Source organism: Lynx rufus, unplaced genomic scaffold, assembly GCF_022079265.1.
Source record: "Lynx rufus isolate CCGP_SWC_20201006 ecotype Redwood Valley unplaced genomic scaffold, mLynRuf1.p SCAF_11, whole genome shotgun sequence".
Classification (NCBI taxonomy): Eukaryota; Metazoa; Chordata; class Mammalia; order Carnivora; family Felidae; genus Lynx; species Lynx rufus.
Genome location: NW_025814825.1, coordinates 4,450,839 through 4,470,959, shown reverse-complemented (window position 1 = coordinate 4,470,959; position 20,121 = coordinate 4,450,839). Strand labels below are relative to the sequence as shown.

At 35.3% G+C, this 20,121-nt stretch overlaps 1 long non-coding RNA gene across 2 annotated transcripts; it reads left to right on the top strand.

Moving 5' to 3' along the window:
• Positions 1-2,624: 2,624 nt before the first annotated feature.
• On the top strand, positions 2,625-17,042 carry LOC124506832 (uncharacterized). Of its 2 annotated transcripts, XR_006960884.1 has the most exons (4): positions 2,625-6,475; positions 7,718-7,892; positions 15,570-15,703; positions 16,784-17,042. It is a non-coding gene; the product is annotated as an uncharacterized LOC124506832 (long non-coding RNA). The 2 variants fall into 2 exon arrangements; XR_006960885.1 differs by lacking the exon at positions 7,718-7,892.
• The last annotated feature ends 3,079 nt before the right edge of the window (positions 17,043-20,121 follow it).

Below are 20,121 nucleotides of genomic sequence, written 5' to 3'. Positions count from 1 at the left end.
TGAGGGTTATTATGGTTTTTCTTGCATTATATCTTTAAAAGAAGATTCGGCAGAATAGGTCGAGGTGAAAATGGCTGAAACTTCTAGTTCCTGGCGTAATTTGGAGAGTACTAATATTTATTAGTAGTAATATTAATAATAATATTATTATTATAATTACAAATAGCGAAAGTAGGGATGCATAAATAAAGTCTGCCCCAGGGGCAGCCCAGAGCTATATTCCAGCAAGTTCCTGTGCTTCAGTATTATGAGAATTTTTATCCATCATCAATAAAAAATGAGCATAGTAGTTATTATGGCAGTTTCCACAGTCAAGACTGTTTCTCCTATTACATCTCTTAGTAAAAGGGTGATACACTCTCCATTATATGATGTCAACTCATCCACCCTTCCGACATTAAAGTGTAACGTACAATCTTTACATGGATTCTTCCCTACTAAAGTCACATTTCAATGAACTTGGGGCAAGGACACAATGGGGCTAAATTAACTGTGGGCAGAAAGTAAAGTAAATTACATTTTTTTTTATAAACCAGTAACAGTGCTGAGCTACCTCCTTTCCTTTTTCAGGAAGGAATGAAGTTGATACAAATTTGACAAAATAAATATTTTACAGAGCAGGCCTATGCTCACCAGTGGTGGAATTCTGCCAGATCAACGCCCCTGATGTCCCGCTGGGCACAATCTCTGGAACTACATATGAAACAAATACTTCTCTAACCCCAAACTCTCCAGTACCGTGGATATGAATAAACCATCTGGGCAGACTCACTGGCCGCTGCAGCCATCTTTCCAGCAACATGGTAACTGGGGTTGGGTTCTCAGAATATCAAAGTCCCCATCTCTATATGCTGATTTTTTTCCTTCCCCTAAGCCCCGTTAATTTTATTTTATCTTTTTATTTAATCTAACTACTCTTGCTTACAGTTATCAAAGGGCTATAAAAGCTTCACAGGTAACTCACTAGAGCATATGTGTGGGGAAATTTGGGAACCCCAAGATATGGAGCACAAGACCCCAGTCAAGTCCAGCCTCTGCCCCTCCTTACATGTCTTACTTTGGGAAGATGTCTTTCGTGTTTTTTAGTAGATTGTTTTAAGGTTATCTGACCAGCTCCAAATGATTCCCACGTCTCTGGGAAGCCATGCTTGTCTGCATACTCCTTGGATTTTATCCATCAGTCTCCTCACCACCCCTCCCCCCGACCTCCAAGCAGAGTTGATGAAAGGTAAGCTGTGAAAAACATCTTTCTGCCATGTGAACAAAGGAGCAAGAAAGCTAACCTGCAGGAATAAAATAATGTGGTGGACAGGATGAAAGAGCATATAAGGAAAGGAAGACTGAATTTTGATACTTCTTAGCCCAACCTAGGGAAGGAGGAAAAGTAATCTTGACAACATTCTTGTCCCACAGCCTTCATTTAGACAGACGTGGCTGCACACCTACCCTCTGGTTCTGTGAGACACCATGGGTCTTAGTGCTGGAGTTCCTTGTATCGTTTGTCTAGACTTTGTGGGTCTTTGTTACCTGCGACTGCGAGAGTCCTAAGACACTCTTTGAAGTCTTAGTCTTTCTTTTTCTACCACAAAACTAAAAATTCCTGACCCACTATCAAGGGTTTGTGGAAACATAAAGTGAGCTCACAATATTTTGTTATTAACCATTCACAAGCTAATTCATTTGGCCAACAAATGTTTACAGGCCTCCACTATGTGCCTGACACTGCCCTAGACATAAGGGTAGAGCACTGAGCCATAAAATAAAATAAAATAAAATAAAATAAAATAAAATAAAACATTGCCAAATGGAATTCATGTTCTGGCAGAGGGAAATAGAATGTAAAAATTTAAAAAGCAAGTAAATACATTGTATGACAGATAATAAAAGGAAGTTAAAAAAAAGTACTGTAAAGTTGGCAGGGAATGATAGACGTGAGGGTTGTTATTTTAGGTAGATTGGTTAGAGAAAGCTTCAATAAGGCAATAACATCTGAGGCATGAAGCAAATAAGGGTGTGAGATAGGGAGCCATCTGGAGAACAGCACTGCAGGAGAGGGAAGAGAAATGCAAAAGCCCAGAGCGAGGTATAGACCTGCTTGAGGGAAAGAAAGAAGACCAGAGTGACACAGTAGAAGTTGTTGGGATCCTGGAGTAGCTGCCATGGTATGGTAAAGTCTTCTAATTTTACTCCTACTGAGGTGGAAAGCTATTAGAGGCTTTTGAAGGGAGACTTGACATGGTTTGACTTCCATTTTTTAAAGTGTATTTATTTTGAGAGAAAGAGGGTGCGAGCATGCACACACATGAGCAGGGGAAGAGCAAGGAGAGAGAGGGAGAGAGAGAAAGCCAAGCAGGCTCCACACTGTCAGCACAGAGCCCCACACGGACCTCAAACTCAGGAACTGTGAGATCATCACCAGAGCCAAAATCAAGAGTCGAGAGCTTAACTCCCTGAGCCAACCAGGAACCCCTTGACTTCTGCTTTTTTTTTAAATGTTTATTCACTTTTGAGATACAGAGCGACTACACAAGCAGAGAAGGGACATAGAGAGAGGGAGACACAGAATCTAAAGCAGGCTCCAGGCTCTGAGCTGTCAGCACAGAGCCTGACACAGGGCTGGAACCCACGAACCGTGAGATCACGACCTGAGCTGAAGTTGGATGCTTAACTGACTGAGCCACCCGGGTGCCACAGCCTCTTGACTTCCACTTTGAAAGGATTCTTGAGATACTGCACTAAAAGCAGACTGTCGAGGGGAAGGTAAAGCAAGGAAATCTACCTGGAAGTCACCAGAGTGGCCCAGGGGAGTGATTTGGGTGGCTTGGAAAAGAATGGTGGCTACAGAGGAATAATGAAGCCCCACATTTTCATTTAATTTGAAGGCAGAAGCTACAGGGCTTGCTGATCATTTCAAAATGGGTTTCAGAAAAGATGGGGTTAAGGAAAGGGCAAAGATTTTGGCCAAATAGACCGATGGAACCATTGTTGATGAGATGGGGGAGATTACAGTATCAGAAGCTATTGAAGTGAGGAAAAAAAGAGTTTCATTTTGGATATGGTAAAATTTAAACAATGATTAGATAAGCAAGTAAAAAAGTGAAGTAAGAAGTAAGGACTTGGATATGAGAGTTTGGAGAGACTTCTAGACTGGAGAACTGGTTTCTAGTCCTGCCTCCTCTGTCTCCTAACTCTTTTTCACCTCCGGAGGAGCCTCCCCCTTGGGCCTGCTAAAATATTGATGCTTTCAGTTGGAGGATTAAGAATTAAGATTACAGATGGCATGATACTTTAAAATCAAAGTGTTTGGAAGGGTAGTGAGAGAATTTCTAAAAGCCCCAATTGACTTTCTTGGCTTTGTATAATTAATTTGGGTCAACATATCTTTTATCTTGGAACAAAATACTATCAGCAGCAAAACATTTTATATCTATAACTATGTTTATTGGAAACACTTGGATCTTCTGAGTCAGAAAACAAATATAGAGATCATTGAGATAATAATTAACAAATTATTCTTTGATGCATGAATTGTTGGACGAGCATATCAGTCATTGAACATTTATGCTGAGAACAGCCTAACAGGGCTGAGTATAAAACTCAGTCCCTGCTGTAAAGGGGCTTGGAGCAGAAAGCCTGGAATCTGGCATATCCAAGGGGTTGGTGAAGGCTTGCTTAGGGAGTCTGAGAGGACAAGTGGGAGTTCACCAGGCCAAGAGACAAGAAGGCCATGGGCAGGAAGATCTAACAGGAATGATCTTCTTGTTAGATGGAAAAAGAAGAAACAACAATGGCCAGCAACATGAGATTAAGTGTTGTTAGACTATAAATTTCAAGACAGGGAGTCATGAGAGTTGCAGTGGGAGGGATGAGCTAGAGCCCAGTTATGGGGTCTCGACATGTGACTAATTCTTTTCTTGCAAAGAAGCCATTCTTCCCTAAGCCAACTCAAATTCTTCATTTTTGGAAGGAGGCAGGGTGGCTAGATCATGTCAAACAACTAAAAACTAAATAATGGACTTTATACAACTTTAAAATTTTCTTCTTTTACATTTTCCTGATGCCTGGAGAGAAATGATGCAAAAGGCAGGAAAATATTATGGAAATTAATTAATTAGGATATTGCTTGTTATATTTAAAAATCATGAGAAATAATGATCCATGCTACAAGCATCTTTGCAATGATTATTAGAGATTACAATCAAGAAACATAAATATTAAGTCAATGAACTCTGGGGTCCCTTATAACAGTTGCAAAATTCCAATATTATGACCTTGCTTTTTTTCTCGTGTCTGAGGAATTGCCAGAGGGGAAGTATCTCTAAAGGAGGAATTAAGACCTCAGTCTCAGCTTGTGTTGCAACATCTCTTTGTTCTTAGAGCTCGCTTTGTAGCAAACAGTGGGTTTCTCAGAAATGATTTCAAATTTCATGAAAGTACATTATAGGAACTCAGGAGATTAGCCAGACAAAAGCTTATAAGACAGATGCAAAATACATAAAAATATTAATTTAAGTAATACAACAAATTAAGCTTACTTACTATCAGTGTATAAGGATAGACATATATGCAAATATATAAACTATACCTCTTTAGTGCTTTGTATGATGTGTCTGATTCTATGACTAAATATATATCCACTAATACACATATTTTTGATCTGGTACATTTCCATTTTAAAAATCGTTCCCCAAATCCTATAATTACCGAGATTGCTGACTAGTGCTATTTGAAAACTCTTTGTAGTCCAGGTTACTTATCATCATGTTGGATAAAAATAGGCAAATGACATCTGTTCCCTTTTAAGAAATAGAGTTCCTGGTTTCATGGAACCTAATTAACTGGTTAGAGTAGCCATCCATAAAAACGGGAGCTAGCACTTCAGGGCCCATTAGCATCGCCCCATGAAGCTGTTCTCCTTAGCTGGCTGATTTTTCTCTTTCCAAGCTTAAGGATCCTGACCCTGAATATGTGGTAGGTCCTATTCAAGTTTCCTTTCACTTTTAATCCTGTAAGTGGTTAGAGTAGGTTGCTAATGAGGTTAAGTAATGGACTGAAGTCCTAGGCAGATTTGTCATTATTGTTGTTGTTCCAGGAGTTCATACCTTGACTTGGTTAGTTCCATCAAAATTAAGATAAGGGTCAGATGTAGTTTATATCTCTAAGTTCTTTTCTAAAGAACACATTCTAACTTAAAAACAGATATTCAGACACTGAATTTTAAACTTGTTTCATAGAATACCAATTTTCAAAAAAGTATTCCTTGAAAAACAAAGGAAGGGAAGCTTCTAGATTAACACCTGCATGTTGCATGTTGACTTTACATGTCAAGGTCAACACTTGAAAGATTGCATGGATGGCTCACTCAAGAAAACTTCTCAGCATTAGCACATTAAAGGTTCTGAGATTTCTAGCAAACAAACCTGCTTCCCCTTATTTAACCAGAATAGTCAAGCTTATCTGATAAAGGAAGGTTTGTTTTATTCTGATAAATATATATTGCTATTCCATGGAATTCCACATTTTTAGAAATAAGAGATATTAAATCAGGTTTTGGAGGCCACAGTGTTCAAATTGTATTCATTTTATATATCTACAACAAATCCCATTTGGCAGATAACTTGAGGGTCACAGATGTTATTCCAAGACTGGCTTACTGAACTTGCAGAACTGTAAGTGGCAATAAGGTTTCCTTATTTCCATTCTAAATCATCTCATTGTTACCAAGAATTCTTGGTTATTTGCTCGAAGATATTCTTCACTACTTTTTCTGGAGGCACAACATACTTTCCACCAAATTTGGAATAGGTGATTTATGACTCTTGATCTAATAACAAAATTTCAAACACAACCAAAATGGAGCAAAGTTTACATTTTTACCACATGTAGATTTCTAAAATCTTAATAACAAGAGGTAAAATATAACAGTAGGCATTACAAATGTCATGATGAGCCTTGCCAAGATAAATCCTCATAGAGACAACAACAACAAAAAAGAATAAAGAAACAAATTGGAAGCAAAACTGAATCCATGAGTCCAGATTCAGGTTGTACATAGAAGTTACTGAAAGCTAAACTTTGAGTTCTAGATATTCATACTCAAACTGAAAATGCGGGCCAAGGTGTAGAGACCCTGCTCATCAAAAAATAAAGCTGGCAGGAGGGGGGGAAGGTGATGACACAATCTCAAATGAAAGAATAATTACTATCTTCCCAGAGCAAGAATCTATAAAACATGAATATACATAAATGAAATAAGCCCAAGGGGAGATGAAACAGACTGAACCACAGACTGGAAATAAAAAACATCGTCATTAAAATCAAAGACTAAAACAACACCCATGAGGTGAACCAATTCTAAAGATGAAGCAACACTGTAGAGAAGGAGAGAATTAATGAATTGGACAATTATACTGAGAATTCACTGAGAATATATCACAAAGAGCAAAACAAACTTCTAAAGGATAAGGGAAAGCAGGTAAGAGATGTGGATAGCTGATTTGAGAGACTCCAGAATATGAGAACAGAAGGAATGGGGGGAAAACAATATCTGAACAGATATAACTGAATTTTCCAAAAGGGAAGAAAGAAAAGTATGTTTGTGGCAAACTGCTGAGTTCTGAGAAGTGTGCAAGAGAAACATAAAGCTAGAACTAAAATATTCAGGATATTAAAACTAATCCTAAAAGCTGGAGGCAAAATATCTTGCAGAAAAAATGGCACTTAAATGTTCAGATTTCTGTTTAGCAATAAGAAACCCCAGAAGACAGTGGAGTTATATATTGAAGTCACTGAGACCTAGAATTTTATACCTAGTTAAACTATGAGTGAAAGCAAAATGAAAACATTTTCAAGCATACAAACCCTAAGATTGTTAACTGCTACAGATAATCTGCTGAAAAAAATTAAAGACTGTCATCAAGCAGAGACGCAAACTCAACAATTGATAAAATGTTGCTAAATTTGTTTATTGACTCCAAAAAACACAGCTTTATTCAGTTTTGAAAATTTTAAATGTAAATCTACTGAAAATAATGAAACAGTAGGTTGAAATGATTAATGCACAGTTGTAGTATGATAGGTCCTGTGTTGTGTATGAGAAAAGGGAAGAAATGTCACAGAGTTGAAGCATATGTTAAAAATAAAATTCACTGTATGTATTTTTAAAAATCCCAGACACCTAGTAAAATAATAATTAATTAGAGCATCCAAGACTGTGAAGGAAAAAAAAAACTATTAAAAAATGTTAATTCAAAAGAAAACAGTAGAAAAAAGAAACAAAACAGGAATGTAAACAGAAAATGCAAAATAAAATAATAGAAATAAGACTAAGTAAAGCATGATAAATTTAACATTTAACAAGCTAACAATTACCAAAAGTCTGTGATTTACTAAATTAAATTTAGAAAACAAAATCCATCTAAGACAAAACTACCTTGAGAAATTGAAGAAGCTAATATATAATATAGTATATAATATAAAAGCCTTATGCTTTTGGCACTTATTAATCTTGACATGTATAGCCCTAGATCATTCATTTAAACTTCCATGCTTACTGTTTGCAGACTATTGCCTGATATTAATAATAACTGTAATAACTAACAATTTACTGACCCATTCTCTTTTTGAAAGCTTTTAAGAGTATTTCCAATGTTATTGCTCTTAGAAACAATGGTACTATTTATACATTGCATCTGACCATTTTGTGCATGTTTGCAAGTTTTTGTTTCTAGATAATATGTATAAAGGAAGAATGTGGCATCATTAGCTGGGAGGAATGTGGCATCATTAGCTGTATGCTTCTTTACTGTTTTGGATGTAACCCAACGGCTAAACAAAGTGTTTTCGAATTGTAGCAATTTATACTCCCACTCAGGACCGAAATTCTAAATTTTGTAAGCTTCTTTCTGCTTTTGTCAATGCTAATGTTGTCAGATTTCTTAAATTTATCCACTCTGAATGTAAAAGTGCTCTTCATTTTTGTTTGGTATTGTGAGGTTTAATATCTATTACTGCATTTATAGGTTTTCTTTTAAGTGCATTGCCTGCTCATGTTATTTTCCCATTTTTCTATGGAAGTATTTCAAAGTTGAATGGTTCCTTATTTATTAGACCGATATTAATTGACTATGACATGTGGATAAATAATTTAATTTATTTCCTAGTATTTTATTTAGGAACTTTGTATCTGTGTTCCTAAGTTCACTGTCTTTTTCTGCCTTTGCTGGTTTTGATTTCAAGGTTATTACTTGTCTAATAAAATGAGTTGGTGACTGACTTTCCCTCTTTTTCTAGTTTGTCAAATAATTTGTATTTGTTAGTTTTTTGAAGGTTGGAAAATTCGCCTTGAGAATAGTCAGGTTCTGGAGTTTTTTTGTGTGTTTTGTTGGATGAAAAGAAAACAGAAACAAAGTTATGTTTTGACTATAAGTTAAATTTATTTAAAAGCTACTGGTTTATTACAATTTTCTATTGTTTTTTAAAAAACTGTAAAAGATTTTTCTAGAAATATTTATATTTAAGCAAAGTTTTCAAAATTTTATATTTTTATATATTATATATTTATAGTATTCTCTTATGGTTTTAAAAATTGGTACAATATCTGTGGTTGTGTCCCTTACTTCATAATATTTTACTTTTTTTGGTTTTTTTGATGACTTTTGTTGGAAGTGTGACTCTTTTATTAGCTCATTAAAAATACTATTTTTAGTTTTGTTAATCCTCTCTTTTGTTTATTTGACGCATTTTACATTCATTTTTTATCTTATTTTTGAAATTATCTTGTCTCTACTTAAGAGTCTGTTCTTTGTTACTTTCCTAGCTCCTTGTGTTGAAAAAGACACTCATTTCCAAATATTCTTGTTTTCTTAATAAAAGCATCTAATGCTATAAATTTATTCTAATTGCAATCTTAGATATTATATACATTTTTATTATTTAATACTCTATTTTTCAACTCTAAATATTTTCAAATTTCTATTAGAAATTTAAAGTGCCTTCATGAATTTTTTTTAAAGTTATTTATTTATTTTGAAAGAGAGAGACAGCATGCATGCACCCGTGCATGAGGGGGGGTGGGCAGAGAGAGAGAGAGAGAGATAAAGAAACCTAAGCAGTCTCTGTGCTGTCAGTACAGAGCCCAATGTGGGGCTCAATCTCACGAACTGCGAGATCATGACCTGAGCTGAAACCAAGAGTCTGGCACTCAACTGACTGAGCCACCCAGGAACCCCAAGAAGTGTTCATGAATTTTTAACTCTTGTAATTTTAATCAACTTGTCATTGAACTATTAATTTAATTTAATTTTCATCAGAGAGTGTGAAATGCATGAGCTGAATTTTAATAGATGTTTCTTGTACACTTGAAATGAAAGTATATTTTCTATTTCTTTGATATAAAGTTTTCCCTCTCTGTGTGTCTCTCTCTGTCTCTCTTCTTCCCTCCCTCCCTGCCTGCCTGCCTTCCTCACCCCCTCCACTTTGTATTTGTAAGTGTTTCATTCAAAATGTCTATATCCTAACTACTCTACTTTGTGCTGATTGGTCTATGGAATTTCTTACAGACTTGAGTCAAAACATCCCATATGATTGCTAGTTTGTGAAATTTGGCTTTAAATTCTGTCAGTTTTTGCTTTATGTTGGTAAACATTACATTTTTAGTTTCACACACACTCGTGATTCTTATGTATTTTTTGTGAATTCTTCTCCTTTTATTATTTTCTGTTCCCATTCAGTTCTTCTTGCCTTATTCTGTTTTATCTGATATTACTAATTCCCTGCCAGTTTTCTTTGGGTTAGCATTTATATGACATCTTTATAAATATGAACTTATATAGAATAATATAAATTTGACACAAACAGAAAAATAGCATACATTGTTTACAGATCCATACATATGTAGAAATAGTCAAAAATAGTCATAGAGAATGCCCCTGATGATAATGGCAAACTAGCAATTTGGATAAATACACCTGTATGTGTGTATGTATATATGTATATATGTACTTCGGAAGAGGCGGGTGGGAATTTGTGGGTCAAAGAAAAAATAAAAAGGAAAAGTAGAATATATTAATATATTTTGAATTAATGGCAATAAAGACTACATATCAAAACTTGTTTGCTGCAACTAAAGTCATGTCAGAGGGACATTTTTAGCATTAAATTTGTATGTCAGAAAAGAAGAAAAGCTGAACATCTGTGAACTAAACACTCATCTCAAGAAGTTGCAAAAAGTAAATTCAACTCAGAGAAGTGCAAGAAAGGGAATAATAATGGTAAAAGCAGAAACTTATGAGACTGGAAGAAAAAAATGCATTTTTCAATTAATTATTTGATGCCAAAATAACTGATAAAAAAACAACTAAGATGTCAAAAGAGAAAACCTACTTGCCAATTTTACTTATGATAGATGCAAACGAAATCTAGCAACACCTAAACAAAGTAGTACATCATAAAGAAGCTGACATATCCCATGAATGCAAGGTTGTTTAATATGAGAGCATTAGAAGTGAAGTCACCACACACACAGCATAAATAAGAACATATTATGAGCATCTTGATGCAAAGAATTTATTTGATAGCATTTATTATCTGTGGTAGGCTGAAAAATGCCCCTCCAAAGATGTACGTGCCTTATTCCCAGAACCTATGAATATGATACCTTGCGTGATAAAAGGGACTTTGCACATGTGATTAATCTAAGGATCCTGATATGGGCATATTATCTTGGATTACCCTGGTTGGGCCAATGTAATCACAAAAGCCCTTATAAGAAGTAGGTAGGAAGGTCAGTGTCAGAGGAGATATTGCAACAAAAAGCAGTTTTGGAATGAGGCAAGGCCATGAACCAAGGAATGAAGATGGCCTGTTGAAACCAGAAAAGGTGAGGAAACATAATCTCCCAGAGCCTTGAAAAGGAGAACAGCTCTGCTGACCCATTTGGGGCTTCTAACTTCTGGGTCTGTGAGAAATAAATCTGTACTAGACTAAGCCACTAATTTTGTGGCAATTCGTTACAGCAGTAATAGGAAAGTAATATATTATCATTTATGATTTTTTTAAAAACTTAGTAATTAGGAAAAGAAAGGAATTAGCTTAATCTTAAAAGCATATCTACAAAACAATATAGTACATACCTCATCTTTAAAAGTGGCTTGTTGAAAGCGTTCTCCCTGAAATCAGACAAGAGACAAGGATGCCATATATCACTTTTTTAATTTGAACTTGGGAAGCCCTACCCAATGCTATGAGGGAAAAAATGATAAAAAGGTTCTAAATAAATATGTGAAACCACCATTATTTGCAGATTTAATGATTTTGTATATTAAAATCCAAAATAATCCATAATAAGTGCTAGAATAAAATAAAGTGAATTCAGCAAATTAGAAGAAAACAGTTCTCCTTAAAGATTTGGCTAACTCCAAAGTTGTTACAGAAAAGTAAAAAATGAGTCTGGAACATCTCGTTATGTCGAAAAATAAAGAAGGCTTCCAAAAGTGAAAGAGACATGTCAAAATGATACAGAGCCAACTTGATGAGGCTCCCTACTGGCCATTCCAGGGGCAAATTTAGCCTCAAAATGAATAATAACAGTAATTACTACTGGATAAAATAATAATCCATGAGTTCATGCTGAAAGTAAGTAAACAATTACATAAAGGAGAATTGAAAGCTCTTTTTTTATAGTAAAGTGATTATACACTAATTCACACAAGAATCATTATTGAGTATTGAAGCCTCTGGATGAATGTTTAAAGAGGAATAGGATATTTATTTAATTTCAAAGCCTCTCTCTTTGGTTGACTTAATTAAAAATGGGAATAAATGGTAAAGAGAAATAAATGGTAGCTATAAATTGGAACAAATCATGGGGCACTACCTTAATCAAATGATCAAATTAAACATCACTAAAATGGGAAAAAGTTAAATATGTGTCTTCTGATGTACTGAGAAGGAGAGGTTAGATAGGTTATAGGTAGGTAGGTAGACAGATAGATAGATAGATAGATAGATGATAGGTTGATAGAACACACATGAATACATATGTGTGTGTGTGTGTGTGTGTGTCTGGAACGTACTAAAAATTGGTAAATCTGGGTGAGAAGTAAATGGAAATTATCTGTACTAACTTAATAAATATGTAAAATATCTGTACACAGAAAATTTAGAAAATTTTAGAAAAAGACCTAACTACATCAAAAAGTATATCATAATTATGAATTAGAATATTCAATGTCATAAAAATTTAAGTTATCCTCAGTATACCAATTTGTTCTAAGCAATTCCAAATGAAATTCCTAACAGATTTGTGTGTGTGTATAGAAATTTATAGGGATGGTTTAAAATGTATATACAAATTCAAGTGCCAAAAATAAACAATCCTCTCATGAAGCCTAAGTTCCCTCATCTTTTTGTCTTGTACAAGAAGAAAAATGTGAGGGAAATTATGCCATCAGGTATCAAAGCTATAAGACTACAAAGTGTAAGCTGCAGTAGCTAATTAAACAATGTAGTTTTAACACAAAGATGGGCAAATAGTTCAGAATGAAGAAAACAAATCTTCTCATCTATGATTTATGATAAACACACACTGAAGAGAACTGGGTAAATATTGCCCTTTTCAGTAAGTGTTCCTGAGTCAACTGGATAGCCATGTGGGGGGAAAATGAAACTATCCCCCCACCTCACATCATACACAAAAATCACTTATAAGTAGGTTGAAGATCTTAATGGGAAAGGAAAAAACAATGAAGATTTTAGAAAAAAAACATGAGGGAATATCTTCATGACTTTGGGGTGGGGAAATATTTCTTTAGTAATATAAAGAAGCCATATCCATAAAGGAAAACATATAAATTGCACACACTAAAATTAAGAGCTTTTATTGGGGCGCCTGGGTGGCGCAGTCGGTTAAGCGTCCGACTTCAGCCAGGTCACGATCTCGCGGTCCGTGAGTTCGAGCCCCGCGTCGGGCTCTGGGCTGATGGCTCAGAGCCTGGAGCCTGTTTCCGATTCTGTGTCTCCCTCTCTCTCTGCCCCTCGCCCGTTCATGCTCTGTCTCTCTCTGTCCCAAAAATAAATAAACGTTGAAAAAAAAAAAAAGAGCTTTTATTTATCAAATAGAAATGTATATGAGTGCAAAGGCAAGTTAGGGAATATATTTCTAATATATATCATTTGTCAGAGGGTTGATGTACATAATAAAGAATTTCTACAAACCAGTAAGAGAAAAAAGAGACAAACTAATCAAATATCTGACAATACACTTGAATAGACACTTCACCTGAATGAAGAAAATGTGGAAATGTAGAACCTCATTAGTCAACAGGAAAATGCAAATAAAATCACAGTAACACTTTATTTTCATCAAAATGGCTAAATGAAAAGACTCATAATGCCAAGTACTGCCAAGGATGTAGAACAATGGCAACTGCTAGATTTGTGATTGTTAGTATCACTTTGGAAACTGACATTATTTATTGAATTCACAGTATCTTATTTTGATGTATACTCAACAGAGATCTATGGAGAAGAATGCTTATAGCAGAATTATTAATATTCGGAGACTAGGTACAGTGCAAAATGGTATCAGCAATGGAGTGATCCAATCAATTCCAGTATCTTGATACACTGATACAATATATTGATACAAAAAATTCAAAGCAACAAAAATGATTAAAGCCACATGCAACAAGATGAATCTCACAAACTTCATTTTGAGCAAAAGAAACCAAATACAAGATGTTATACGGTTTGATAATAATCAAGTTCAAAAAGAGGCATAACTGATCGATCGTGGTAGAAGACAAAATACTTTTTAAGGAGAAGAGAAGGGGACAGTGGTTATTAAGAGGCGCAAATTTCGGTGGGGGTGGGTACTTTGGGAGCTAATGTTCTATTTTCTAAACTGGATAGTGTTCACGTGAGCCTCTTCACTTTGTGAAAATTAATTGAGCTGTACACTTGACATTTATACACTTCTTTAACATATATTTAAAATTCAACTAACAAGGAAATTTGTTTAGTGCATGGGGATAACAAATATCAAAATCTTAGTAATGGTTACTTCTGGAGAAAAAGGGAGATAACAGATTTGGGAGGAGTTGGTAGGGGGAGGAGAGAGTTCAACTCTCTGTCCTGTTTCATTTTAAAAGAATATAATGCAAATATAGCAAAAGTTTTAAGATATAATTAAGCTGAGGGCTTGTTACGTAGGTGTTCATTATAGTACCATTAATCTGTATATATACACTTCTGTGAATTTAAAATCTTTCACACACACACACACACACACACACACACAGACACATACAAAACGATCAGTGAGGTTATCCTAAATAGTATGTTCATCAATGCAAGAGTTACTTCCAGGATTATGCCATCATGATCCCCAAATTGTTCTCAGAGACTAGAATTGGGGCATCTAAAGATGTTGAAGACTGTATTTATTACATGTCACAGAACGCACTTCATTAAGCCTGGGAGAAACTTCTCCCTGACCTAAGTCCTGGGAAGATTTAGGCTTCCCTTGCCTTAAGGGAAATAATAGACATTTTGAATTCTCATACAATTGCTCTTATTTTTATTTTTGCATTATTAATTAGATTTCAGAGCCAAATTTGTGATTATTTCCTTATAGTATGAATTTTTAATACTAATCTAAATCTTAGGTACTTTTGTTTATTTTAGTGTTAATTACTGTTTGCCCCTATTTTTATTTTATTTAATCTTCAATATACTTCTTAAAATCTTCTAGAAATATGACTGGTTAAAAATTTTTAAACACATGATGATTTGCTTCTTTTCTTTAGATGTTTATTTATTTTTGAGAAAGAGAGAGAGAGAGAGAGAGTGTTTATGTGAGCAGGGTAGGAGCAGGGATAGAGGGGGATAGAGGACAGAGGATCTGAAGCAGGCTGTGCTCTGACAGCAGTGAGCCTGATGTGGGGCTTGAACTCACAAACCATGAGATCATGATCTGAGCCAAAGTTGGCAGACTTTAGTCACTGACTGAACCACCCAGGCGCCCCTAAACACATGATGATTTGACCCAGTGATTTTTTTAAAATGTCCTTTCAATTATTTATCTTCTATGTTTGTAAACATGAAGAAATTTGCATGACAGAACAGGTTAAAGAGTAAAAGGCAATGAGCTATTCTGTTCTCTGTAGGGAAAAGTGAAATCTTGGTGACTTTTACTAGGATAAGCACCTTTATGAAGACTTTATAGGATCCTCAAACCCTTCTGCATGGAGAAAATTCACACATTTACATATAGTTGATAAGGAAGGCAAAACTAGCTTTCTGACTTTCTTAAATATCTGGTATTGATGTCATGTTTGCCGTTTTGTTACATTTGTGTTATCTTTTATTTTGTTAATTATTTTATTTCATTATTATTTTATTACATGGATTTATTGCAACTAATTTATAAGTGATAGACATGCTGATTTCTCCAGTTTCCCTATATTTATTTCACTGTACACACACACACACACACACACACACACACACTTCTTTCACATAACCATGGATGATTTGTAAATTACTTCTCACTTCGTTTTCCATTTCAGTCTCATTAAAATTTCCAGGGTCTGCTCTAGAGTTCAAGCTTTCTCAAAGATCAATGCAAACTTCACTTACCATTGGGTTTTGTTGATCCATCCTTCAAGAAGCTAATTTAAATTTCTCCTCGCCAGGTAATATGGTAAGTCACTACTCTATGTCAATATTTGCTTTAAGTTCTTTTCCACTTGATGGAGTTCATGAGATGTGTAAAGCATTTACTTGGCTCTTCAAGAGTGGGTTATATATGTATGTAAAAACAGAAAGGAAATGAGTGTAAACTTTTCCAAAAGGCCTTTCTGAAATGAATGATCATTTTATTATTTTCTCAGATAAAATTAACTCAGTCACTTGAAAGAAATACAACACTCATATTTAATGCAAAGTATTGAGATGAGAGAATGAAATATATCTGTATTTATAATTCATCATAACATTTTACATTCAATTTTCACTTTGCCAAAATGCATCCATCACTGCATTTTAGAAAAATAGAGGGATTCTTAATACTTCATGAATAAAAGTCTTAAGGGAAAGAATTCCCTCTGGAAGCAGTTTTATTTCAATACAAGTTGTACCTTCAATACTTTGATGCAGACAAAAATCTCAAAGAAAAAGTTTAAACGTTGCAATGTCCTCTTACTATTTATAAGAAAAGTAACTCCCTATACTTAGAAACACAGCTCCAATAGTCACCTCCCACCTCTGAGCCCATCAACTTTAGGCCCTGGCTATAGGATGACAGGAGTTGACCAGTGAAAGGATAACATTTCTGAGGGTTCATTTTACTCTCGAGTCACTTTTGCATGAAATGATAGCATGCCTTTTGGGGATTGGCCTCAATGCATCTCTTTGTAAATTACTTACTATATATCAGTCTTGATTCAGTAGACTATAAAATATAGGGGTTTTTTATTGGCAAGAACTTAGGGAATTTTTACAATGGAAAATAATGCTCCCCTGCAGGAAAACTTAAAAGAATTAAGAGTTATGAGGCTACAAGGAGAAAGTGACCAGGTCTTCCCTTGCAAAGCCTGCCCTATCTTCTATCCAGATCTCCCATGTACGACCTTCTAAAGCTCCTACCCAAGGAAAGAAGATTGAAGCTGTAAAAATAATTTTAACTCAAACTTCTTTGATTCAATTCACATAATTAACAATGGCTCAAGGTTTCTTTTTCCCTTAAAAGCACTTTTTTCCTAATTGCCTGATTTTCTAATAGGAATTGGAAACTTCCATTTGAATCCTCTCAGCCTGATTTCATCTATGTCCTATGTTGGAGACTAGAAAACTGGATTGCATATTAAACTTACCCTGCTTTTTATTAAACTTGTCTCAAAGCACAGAGCTCAAGTAATTTACACCAGAAACGCCAAGGGTGGAGATGCCCCAGCTGCTGGTGAAGATGCATGAACAGATTCCACCACCAACTGTACATTTTGGAAAATAAACTTTATTAAATCAAAAATAAAAATAAAAAATAAACTTACTCTGCTTTTAAGCTTCTTGAATTAATATCTATTTGATATTAGATTCCTTTAGCAGCTAAGAACCCATGGTGATGACAGTACACAATGCTCTGATATGATCAAAAAAATCAGTCTCCCTGCTTAACTATTCTAAAGCATTTATCTATGAAATAATATTGTGTATCTGGAGCATAATTCTGGTTTTTAAAATGCTATTACTGTGTTTAATTTTGTGGTCATTTAAAGGGTCACAGTGAAAAAATGGACTCACCCTTTATGGAAACTATGGCATAAGCCCAGATAGACACACACACACGCACGCACACACACAAATGCAGAGAGGTTCAACAAAGAGCCATTTAGGGCAAATGAGCTCTTAATAAGGTGTAAATATGAATCCAGTCTGAAAATAAAAAAAAAATGGTAATGTGGTTCATAGAGGAAAATCTTCACCTTTGGAAAAAGATCATCATGAAAGAATCACACTGCTGACCAAAGTATTTGGCCTCCTCTGTTTTCCTTTTTTGTTTTTTCTCTTACCATGAAGGGGAAGAAATTGAGCAGAAACCAGGAAAAGAAGTAAATAAGACCAGAGGGGACCTAAAGTTGAGAGCAAAATGAAGAAAATAAGAATCCTTGAAACCAGATAATGAGACAAAAAGTTAAAGGAAATATGATAGCTACTCAATACCTTCATTCTATCAAGATAAATTTCAGACAATAAATTGCCTGGAGCTGTGAATATAATGTGTGGCTTTAAAGAAGAAAAAAAAACTTTTCATTTCATAAATGAAAAAAAAAGCTGAATTTCGTAAAAAGGCACCAATCATGGAAAGATGTTCAGCAAATCCAATCCTCTTATTAGAAGAGAAACTGAGGATCAGAGAAACTCAATGACGTACCCAAGTTTACACAGCTTATTAATGATGGGGCTGGGACTAGAACTCACACCTCCTAGAATTTCCATTGGCACCTCAATACCCCCCAATACTTAAAAAGTTGTGCACCTTTAACTTTGTTCTTAATCTGCATTCATTCTGTAGTTAGGTATTCAGCATTTTCTCTGTTCCAGGAATTAGGTTCAGTGAGTGTTTGTACTCATGGAGCTTATAGTCTTTGAAGAAAACCGACATCACACCACTTTTCTTTACAAAATGAGTTACATCTAGAATGAGTGCTACAAAGAAGTGGATGGTAAAGAAACATTTTGGAAGTACCAGCTACTCACCTACTGCTCTGCTGAGATTTTCCTCATTAAGGCCACTAGGACACATTTCTTTCCTCATTTTACCTGAACTGTCTTCAACTTTTGATGTCACTGATGGTTTCTTCCACTTGAAGCTCCCTCTTCTCTTGACACAATCATTTTTTTTCCTGGCATTTTATCTACCTTCCAAGCAAAGTAATACAAGGGTTTGGGGATCCAAGCCAAGCTAGAGAGTTACTGCAGGACAGGCTTATGGCCGCAAACCTTGGATAAGACAGGAACTCAAGCACAGCTTTGGGGCTGAGGCTTCAGTGGAGTCAAATGTATGGTAGTAAAAGTTACTGGGAGCACGCTGAAGGAGTCGTCAAGAATGAAGCCATGGGAAGAATAAATAACCTAGAGAACATGAGTGTGGGGCATGTGGACCCAGTGAACATGTCCCCAAAGATCTTTATTTTTCAGAAATGTCTAAATATACATATAATTTTTTCTTTTAGTACATGAATTCCTAAAACAAAAGTGAATTAAAAAACAATAAATTAAGGAATATGATTTTCATTACATAGAATGCTTGAGACATGAAGAGGATAAATTAATGTTTAAAATATTAAATTGATATGTTTTCATGTCACCCTTAATCATTTTTGCCCTGGGTCTTCTGCCACTATGGCTGTAAGAAAGAGCAAGATGTGATGCATTCAAAGTCCCTGCCAGTCAAAATTCTTCCAGTTACAGGAGAAGAGAAGAAGATGGAAAAGAAAGGATAACAAGTCTGAGGGGAATGTCCTTTTCTCTTCAGAAATGAAACACGCTACCAGATGAGAAGAGCAGAAACATCCACGTAGGGTGTGTGTGTGTGTGTGTGTGTGTGTGTGTGTGTGTGTGTAGGGCTGATGGAGGAGAGTAAAAGGACAAAAACAATACCTGCTAAAATTCTCAGAGAGATGGAGGAAGAAAATTCAAGTAGATCTTTCATTTTTCTAGCACTCCCAACAAGGCTCCAGAGTGCCAAAATCACATTATTACAGTACTGTCATTAACGTGAGGGATGAGCCTCAGAGTGTCCTGCTGGTTTCCTCTCTCTACATGTTGTACAAGAGAGGTTCAGAAATCTGAGTACTTTTCCCAATCTAGAAGGCTGAGATACAAGCTTGCAGGCCTGCCTGGGAGTTTCTGTAATAATAGGCAAAGTGTCTCCAGTGTAGAAACTAAAGGTGAGATCAAAGACAATGGTAGAAAATGACCTGTAGGCCAGCAAGAGTGGAAGTAGGTAAATAGAGAATTACCACATGACTCTGCATTTCCATTCCCAAGTGTAGACCAAAAAGAATTAAAAACAAGTCTTCAAATAGGAACTTGTACATAATTATTTATTGCAGCTCTATTCACAATTTTCAAAAGGTAAAAACAACCCACATTTCCAGTAAGAGAGAAGTGGATGAACAAAAAGTGTTATATCCATAAAATGGAATAGTATTCGGCCATAAGAAAGGAATAAAGTACTGGTACATGCAACTACAATGATGAACTATAAAAACATTATGATAAGTGAAATAAGCCAGACATAAAAATCCTTTTCTTGTATGATTTTATTCGTATGAAATACCCAGAACAGACAAATTCAGAGACACAGAAAATACATTAGTGACTGTCAGAGGGTGTGGGGGAGAAGGAATGATTATTAAGTACATGGTTTCCCTTTGGGGTGGTGAAAAGCTTCCAGAACTAGAGAGTGGTGATGGTTGCACAGCATAATAAATGTATTTACTGTCACTTGATTGTATACTTTGGAAATTGGTACATTTTATGATATGTGCATTTTACCACAAGATAATAATAGTAATAGTAACTGTTATAGTAATGATAATGATGATGATAGTAATA